Here is an 8,436-nt window from a genome sequence, read left to right on the forward strand (position 1 = left end):
TTTATAAATTCATGATGAATTTCTTATTCTGATTTATTTACTATTTTAAAAGATAGGTGTTTCTTTTCTTCCACTGTAAAAGTGTAATGTGTTCATTGTATTTGGAAAACGTGGAAAGTAGAAGATGACTATTCTTATTTTTTCACTTTTACAGAGGGTAATTTTTTCCACACCATAGAAGTAGAATAATCATACTTCTAATTTGAAAATTTGAAAATGTAAAAAAAAAATTAATCCAAGATCATAACAACATTTAGGGCTAAGAGTTGAGATTATACTGAATATGGTTTTGTATTGAATATATTACAAGCCTTTTTGTGTCATTTACTATTTGATAAAACATGATTTTTAATGCCTGAATACTTTTCTAACACTTGTATGTACTGTTGTTTATTTAATCATTCCTCTATTGTGGAACATTCAAATTGGATCCAAGTTTACCATAAGTAATACTACAATAAAAATATCTATACATTATTTGTGATGTCTCTGGTTGTTTTCTTAGAGTGCCACCTTAATTATCTTTGTGAGAAAGTCCTCAAGAATCCTGCCATTAATTCAGATACTTTCCCCGCTATTGATATGTCTCTTTAAGAGTTCTGAAAATACTTAAGAAATTTAGTAAGAAGAAAGAAAATTAATCCTCTCTTCTGATTCTTCAGTTCCAATTCTCTGTGGCCACTGTATTTTTAAAAATCCTGTTGTCTAAAGCATCTCCCATTTAATTGTTTCTCTCTGACAGCAGGGAAACTGGAAGTTAGAGGTGATACCATAAATGAAGGAAGCAGATGTATGAATTTTGATACATATAACAGATGTCTTTTGATCACACTTCCTGGGCAATATAGTAGTAATCAAAGGAAAACTGGTAACATTTTTCATTACTATGCTTTAAAGAAAAATTTCTAAGCCTCACAGAGCTGACATGGTTTATTACCTTCAGGAACACGGTAGTACTTAGCGTAAGTTAGAATCCATTCATTATTATGTGTGACTGGAGAGGTATATTGCTTAAAAACTATACCAGGCCCTACTTAGGAACAAGTTACAACTGCATTTAAATCACTCTGTTTATGTCAAAATACTTAAAGTTAAATAGCAGAATCTAGAGGGGTCCTTGATTAACATGAGACAATAAATATTTGCAGAATCTGATGCCTACCAGAGGAAACACTAACCCAGACAGGAAAGTTCTTCAGAGTAAAAATCAAGAAGGGTGAGAGTATCTATGCAATAGAAGTAAGTCTTGGCCTGGACCCAGACAAGATCATTGCACAAGAGATTGGTTTTGGAAGTAGATTTGGCTGAGATTAAAGTCTCGAGTGACATGAAGACAATGTTAAAGATAAATCCAAACTCTTCTTTATTGCTTGACACTTCTCCAATCAGCATCAACTTCATTCCTGGTAAGTTGGTGTAGCATGGTGAGTTCTGCCTTATTTCATACTTTATTTGGTTAGAATCTGGGGGAGGGGGTAAAGGTGCAGGTTGGTTATTTCAAATGTGCAGACGACCTCCACCAATTTTGCAGTATAGTGCTATTACTTCAGGGAATACACCCATAAAACTTTCATTTCCTAGTAATTCTGCTTTTGTGCATTCTTAATTTGAGACTCAGTGAGGGTGCAAGAGCTGTAGATTTGGCAAACACTGCACTATTTTCTCACATTTTTTCGATTTGCTAAAACCAGTAACAAATGTATTACCCCTTTTTTTCCTTTAATTTTTAAGTCCACGGCCTTTTCACTGCCTTTACTTTCCATGTGTTGCCACTGTATCCTCCACTGAATTCCCCACATTGGGCCCAGCACTTGACACTTAGTAGGCACTCAACCAATACTTGTTGAATGAATGAGTTTAATGCACTGCGGTTTTTTTAGTTTTTAGATGATGTTGTACCTAATGCACACGCCTTCCTTCTTTCACTCCTTCATTAATCCTTTTGTTCATGTCTTTTACTTATGCCAAGCTGTCACACTGTGTGCATGAACTGACAGATTTATTTTTTCTTCCACAGCCCCAGAGCCAGCAAATGACTGACCTTAAACCTAAAACTGTAGGAGTTTGGTCAGTGTGGTGGGAAAAGTTGTAAGAAAAGGTTATAGGGAAAGACACAAACCTTCTTGGAAGAACGGGAGGTTTTGCAAAAGCTTCAAAAGAGAATTTAGCTGAAGGCAGTTAAATTCTCTTAAGAGCAAGGGTCAGATAACAAGAGAATGTAAAGAAACTTATCTAGATAAATTGTTCTACTCATATCTCTGGAAACCAACCTTTGATCATTCATGTGCAGGACTGCTCTCTACTTGGGGGGTTGACAATGTTAATTACCCACAAATTGTGTTTGCTCCAAGCCCTTGTCATTAAATCTGTACTAAATAAATGCAAGTGGGGCCAGCTTAGGGAAGCTGCACTCCTTTCGGCTGCTGCACTCTCTCATCGGCAGCACTGAGTGGTGCAGTCCCCTAGCCACATTGTCAGGAAAAATACCTGTGTCAGCGAACTCCTTTCATTCGTCACTTGGCCAGTCTGCGGGACAGATCGGCATAAAACACCCATGGGTTTTCGCCTTTACTCTTGCAGAATGAGTTATAAAGCCAAAGACCTCAAGAAAAGCACACTCCTTAACAGCCAGTTCAGGGGTGACAGCCAGGGAATAAGAAAAAAGAACCTTCCAGAGGATGGAGCCACCACCAAAAATGATGGAAAAGAGGGTTCCTCCCAAAGAGCAGATTCAGAGGCTATCTAAGGAATTTCCCCATGCCCTGTGTAGGGAGCTTCTCACTACTTGCTACTCACGATTTCCTTATGGTTATACTCTAGGGACTGCTGCTTGCCTGTCTTCTCTTTCTTGCATAGCAGGTTTGTTTAATTTTATTTTTTTCTTCAATTATGGTGGTGTTTTCATTGTTCTACCATGACAAGAGGTAGAACAGAGATATTTTTTACCTCTACATGGGAGGCAGAAAATTGGCCTTTTTATTCAAGAATGCAAAACCAGAAGCTGACATATCACAATCTGATACAGAGGATAGTCTACTCCCCTTTGGACTTTGGACTTTGAACTGGATGCAATAATGGTATGAGACCCTTGGGTAGGAATGAGTGTCTTGTATGTGTGGGAAAGACAGGAAGGCAGGTATTTGGTGACCTAAAAAGAAGGCCATGGCAGAACCTCATTAGTTATGCAATAATCCTATTTTCCTTTCCTCCTGGGCACACAGCTATGTATCTTCCAGCCATCCTCATACTTAGATGTAGCCCAGTAACACTTCTGAGGATGGAATATGGACAGATGTGATGGGCACTGCTGGACCTGGACCATAAAATCCTTCCACATGATGTCAGTGCCCCTTTTACCCCATTGGCAGCTGGATATTGTCATCCAGAGAGATGGATGACTTAGAAGCCATGTGCAGAAGATGGCAACCTTCCATCAGCATGGATCCTTGAGTGACTGTGGAGTGCAACGCCTTCTACCAGTTAGAACTACTGTGATTGACAATCACATTTCATTTGTATTAAGCTACTGATTTGGGGGGTTTATCTCCTTCAACTCCCACATTAGTACAACTCATGCAGAATGGAGAGTGACTGTGAACACATGTGGCACAGGCTGGTGAAACCTAGGACTTTATAGATGAATTCCTGATTATACTCTCCTTTCTTGCAAAAAGCTTTTTTCAAATTAAATGTTATAATACAAATGTGAATACTTAAATGTCTTTCTAATGAAATGATGACTAACTGTAGGAAAGAAAATGTAGGAATGTATACATCCTTGATAAGAGTGTGAAACTGATACAGGCAATGTAGAGAGTCTTGCTTAGGGATAACGAACAAAAGAACATACCTGGGTAAAAGAAATGAGAGGTTACTCATAACAAAACTAATATTTATATTGCACTATATAAAACATTATTTTATACTTAGGATTACATTTGATTTTTGCAAATCCCTGTGAAATAGCTATTATTATCAGATCCACTTTATGCATAACAAAAACAAGACTCGTATGGGTTAGCTAACTAGGCTATGGTCTCTCCACCAAGCTCTACTTCTCTGATTGAGGAGATAGTAGTATCTAGAGCTTCAGTGTTCTTTCTACTGCCCTATGCTACCGCCCAGTGCAGACGTAAGAACAAAACCTACTAGTAACCTGCTATTGACTGTTTAGACCTTTAGCAACTTTAATCATCCAAAACATAGCTGTGAGACCAAAAAGAGGAAAACAGTTTGCAAAAGTCCACATTTATTACACCATGAAAGAGCCAGGTCTGTGAAATGTTGCCTAGAATTAGTGTACTAAACTCAGCAAAATGAATTAACAAACTCAGTGACCTCATTTTCTCCTAAATTACAGTAAATGGAAGATTTAAAAGATGAGAAAAATAAACACAGAAAACTTCAGTTAACAGGGTAGAGGATGACGCATTGAAAGATTGGGTGTCCATGTGTGGTAGGTAAAGGCAGGTCCTATGAGTGTTAGGCAGGCCTAGGCACGTGTTCTCTCTTTTTGTTGTTTGATTCTCAATTTATGACAAATGAAGAACGAGGCCTTTACCTGGTCTGGATCGACTTGTTATGGAGCCCATGTGAAATGAAAATGATTCATAAACAAAACTGATCCATCCCCAGCAACAGCAGAGATGACCATGAACAATTAGCCACCTGAGAATCCTCAACAATTCTTGGGGAATTCATTAATTACATTTTATTAAAGGGCAGGGATATCCAAGGTGACATATGGGTTACAAAGGCAAAGTATAATTTCTTTATGGGTTTTGTTAATGTGAAATATAAATTAATAAGCTTTTTGATTTTACTAATACAAACATACCCATCAATTGGTCATCTTCAATTCAGAAATAACTAGAGTTTGAGGGTATCTTAAATCCAAAAAATAAAAACAAAAACCTAACCAGCAGCCATTTGCTGAATTCCTGAGTGCTTGGGACTCTCCATTTCTAGTCTAGCAAACATCTTCCAGTTGCAATCTTAAACCTTTTTTCCCAGATCTTTCAAGAAACCTCTAATAGTATCAAGTTCAGCACACAAAGCTAGCTTTCTGTAAGCAATCAGTCTCATCTACCCACCTTTACTTTAGACAGGCTCCTAAAGTCAACCTGAGGATAAAAAGGACTTTTCTTTTGTTATTAAAAGTCTGTTCTCTAGCCAGGTGTGGTGGCTCATACCTGTAATCCCAGCACTTTGTGAGGCTGAGACCAGAAAATTGCTTAAAACCAGGAGTTCGAGACTAGCCAATTGCTTAAAACCAGGAGTTCGAGACTAGCCTCTACAATGTAGTGAGACCACCATGTCTACAAAAAAAAAAAAAAAATTAGCCAGGCATGGTGTCACACACCTGTGGTCCCAGCTACTTGGGAGGCTGAGGTGGGAGGATCACATGAGCCCAGGAGGTTGAGGCTGCAGTGAACCATGGTCATGCACTGCCCTCCAGCCATGGTGATAAGAGCAAGACAGATGTTTCAATAATTTTTTAAAAAGTCTGTCCTCTGCCTCAAATGGACTTTGCTGTTATATTAAAACTATTGAAATATGTATAAACCAGGTGTGGTGGCTCACACTTGTAATCCTAGCACTTTTAAGAGGCTGAGGCAGGAGGATTGCTTGAGACCACAAGTTCGAGACCAGCATAAGCAAGATAGTGATACCCCATCTCTACAAAAAATATGAAAACTAGCCAGCTGTGGCTGTGTGTGCCTATATTCCCAGCAACTCAGGAGGCTGAGACAAGAGAATCCCTTGAACCCAAGAATTTGAGGTTACAGTGAGCTGATTGCAAACTGTACTCCAATCTGGGAACCAGAGTGAGAACCTGTCTCAAAAAAAAAAAAAAAAGGAAAGAAAAGAAGAAGAAAATATGTATAAATGAATGTTTTAAATTGGAACAATTACTATAGCATGAAAATGCCCATTTGATGAGACGTGAAAATTTCTTCTAAAGTATTTATCCATTTCTGGTTTTGTAGCAAAGGCATTATTATACTTCTATAACTTGTCTTACAGAGTCAGATAGAATCAAGCAAAGTTGGCAGAGCCTAGGCATCTACCTAAAAGAAATGCTCTCTCCCATTTCCATGAATACTTTAACTCCTGAGTTCCAGTGGCACTATTTCTGGAGTCCTTTTCAAGGCACATAATCCTAAAGCAGGTGTCACTTGTTACTCTCTTTCAAAGCGTCTTGCTCTTTTTCTTCACAGTACTTTTCAAAATATTTAATATACATTTATTTCCTGTAAAAGTTGCCTACCTCACTGGACTTTAAGATCTATGAGGTTATCCCATGTCTGTTTTATTTTCTACCTTATTGCCCCTGCTCCCCAGGCACAGAGCAATATGTACCTGATGTATATTTTTGCTCTCAATACACATTTGTCATATTTGTATGTGTGCTTGTTCAACTTCTCTCGCTCTGTGTGCAGGTGTGTACTTTCTTGTCATTTCAGGACACTTAGGAATTTCCTTATTTTGCCGCAAGTTCAGCTGCGCATTAAAACTGTTTCACAAAAACATTTTTTTTTTCCAGAACGAGTTTCACTCTGTTGCCCAGTCTGGAGTGCAGTGGTGTGATCTCGGCTCACTGCAGCCTCTGCCTCCTGGATTCAAACCATTCTCCTGCCTCAGCCTCCCAAGTAGCTGGGATTACAGGCAACTGCCACCATGCTCAGCTAATTTTTGTATTTTTAGTATAGACAGGGTTTCACCATGTTGTCCAGACTGATATGGAACTATTTGGGAGGCTGAGGTGGGAGGATTCAGCTACCTTGGCCTCCCAAAGTGCTGGGATTACAGGGGTGAGCCACTGCACCAGGCTTAACATGTTTAGGTGTTTTATATCAGAAGACATTTTTCTGGTCCTCTATTTCAGGAGTTGGCAAACTTCTGTAAAGGGCCAGATAATATTCTCAGCTTTGCGGGCCATGTGATTTATGTCCCAACTACTCAAATAATTCACATTTCCTGTCATCATCAGCATCACTTGAGTTCTAATTTTTTATTATTATTTAAGTAGTAGGAAATCTTCCAGCTGTCAGGATACAAAAGACCTTCAATGGGAGTGTCAGACTCTAAAAGATAAAGTTCAAACTCCCTCCCATATTTGAGTATGAATTTAAAGCTAATATTTGCTGAGCGCTTACTGTGGTTCAGGCACTATTCTAAGTGCCTTTCCTGTGTTAAACCCTTTACATCTCACAACGGTATGAAAGACAATGACCATTATAATCTCCACTTGGAAACTGAGGCTCAGTTACATAAAGTTACACCACCCACTGGTGGATAAAGGACACCAACTCAGGTCTGACTCCAGAAACCATGCTCCACTCAGAATGCTAACCCCCTAACACCCAGTCTTCTATCTCTTGATGAGTTCTGAATTATCACGCAGGTATTCGCCCTTCTCCAGTAGCGACCTTGCCTCAGAAACACATAATCTCACCCCAGCTTCAGAGAAAAGCTGATTGATCTCCATGCACTCTTACACTCTAGACAGTGATTGGCTTATGTCTGAGGTTTCTCAACAAACTAGTACATGGCATAATCTCAGGCCACAGGGGCTGGCCAGAAATGGACAGGTAACCTTAACTAGGCTGATGCGATGGGAGGGAAATTTGCTGAGGGTTTTTAGAAAACAAGTTTCATCAATCTTGGGAGAAAATCGTGGAGAGGGCCAGCCTCTCTTCATCCAATCATTGCCATGTATGTGTGTAAAGCTTGAAGCTACAGCAAACATCTTATTCATCATGAAGATAAAACCAGAACAAAGTGGCAGAGTTGAGAGACTCACAAAGACCAAGGCAGCCAGAGTTCTAGTTGAATCACAGCTGCTCACCACTCTAGTGCTGGATTTTTTCCATTGTACATCAATACACCACATTTGTGTTTTAAACCAGTTTCAACTGGGTTTTCATTCAATGGAGTGTAACCTGACTGCAGTTATTTGAAATCTTTCAAGATCTGGCCTCAGCATACCTTTCTAGTCCTTATTTTTACTTGTCTAGGGCTAAATAAATTACCCAGAGTTTCCCAAACACACCACACCGTTCATGGATTTGCAAGCGTGATTCTTTCTGCCTTCATTGTCCTTTGCTCTCCTCTCCCTGGAGAATTCATGTTGGGTTGCAATTATGTTTTAAATGTCTGTCTCCACCACTTCATTTGGCTACATCATTTTTGTCTTTACACTCTTTGCACTTCTCATGCACTTAAGACATAATAAGCACTCCAATAAGTGTCTATAAGATTAATAAAAAAGATGGGCAACATGGAAATCTGAATCATAATATAAACTTTCTCTACAAGACACTTGCCCTGGCGCACTGGCTCATGCCTGTAATCCCAGCACTTTGGGAGGCCAAGGCTGGTTGATCATGAGGTCAGGAGTTCAAGACCAGCCTGGCCAAGATGGTGAAACCC

Source organism: Pan paniscus, chromosome 13 (genome assembly GCF_029289425.2).
Source record: "Pan paniscus chromosome 13, NHGRI_mPanPan1-v2.0_pri, whole genome shotgun sequence".
Classification (NCBI taxonomy): domain Eukaryota; kingdom Metazoa; phylum Chordata; class Mammalia; order Primates; family Hominidae; genus Pan; species Pan paniscus.